The following is an 863-nucleotide window of genomic DNA, read 5'->3' as shown; positions in this document are numbered from 1 at the left end:
ATGGCTTCTAAGCGGTTTGTTGGCGCCATAGCAATCTTGGCATTTGTTCTTGCAGCTGTGGCCATGGCAACAGAGTTTGCTGTTGGAGATGACCAAGGATGGACCATCAATTTCGACTATGAAGCCTGGGCCAAGGACAAAGTATTTCATGTTGGAGATGAACTAGGTAATGTAGCTCAAGCCTTAAGCTAAGCTAGGATTTCATGTTCCTTTTATCACTTCCTTTGATTGAAGCTGCTAAAAGTATTACGGTCGATTCTCATACATGGAGTCTTCAATTACACGACGGGATGGCATAATGTCTTCAAAGTGAATGGTACGGCCTTCACAAACTGCACTATACCACCAACAAATGAAGCTCTTTCCACTGGAAATGAAGTAATTACACTAGCCGCCGATGGAAGGAAGTGATACATTTGTGGTGTAAACGACCATTGTGCCAACTATGGACAGAAGCTTGCCATCACTGTATTGGAAGAGTAGGCATCTCCTGCACCGGCCCCCTCCACTCCCATAACACGAGCACCCAACTCTGCTCATGGGATCTCTGGGTCCGGGTATCATCTTCTGATGGCAGCCATGGTTGCTATTGCTTTCCTAGCTGTTTGGCCTGTTTTTACTCCAGAAGAACCTTAGATCACCTAGTCTTAAGAAATTTATTTTGTTTTATGGTTTTTTTATTCAATTATTTTTTGTATGGGTGAAAGAAAATGGTATGTTGGAAATATGAAAGATGGAAGAAAGAAATGAAGATGAATCTGTTGAGAAATGAAATTTAGTCACAATCTCACATTTTATAATGCTATTATTTCGAAATATATATGCTTACTTGAGTTTCAAATTTTGTGTCTTTAACTTGAACA

General features: G+C 40.4%; 1 pseudogene; it reads left to right on the top strand.

Moving 5' to 3' along the window:
- Positions 1 to 636, top strand: LOC132254929 (blue copper protein 1a-like; annotated as a pseudogene).
- The last annotated feature ends 227 nt before the right edge of the window (positions 637 to 863 follow it).

Source organism: Vitis vinifera, chromosome 13 (assembly GCF_030704535.1).
Source record: "Vitis vinifera cultivar Pinot Noir 40024 chromosome 13, ASM3070453v1".
NCBI lineage: Eukaryota > Viridiplantae > Streptophyta > Magnoliopsida > Vitales > Vitaceae > Vitis > Vitis vinifera.
Note: the sequence above shows the minus strand (reverse complement) of the source record. Positions and strands in the feature narration are given on the sequence as shown.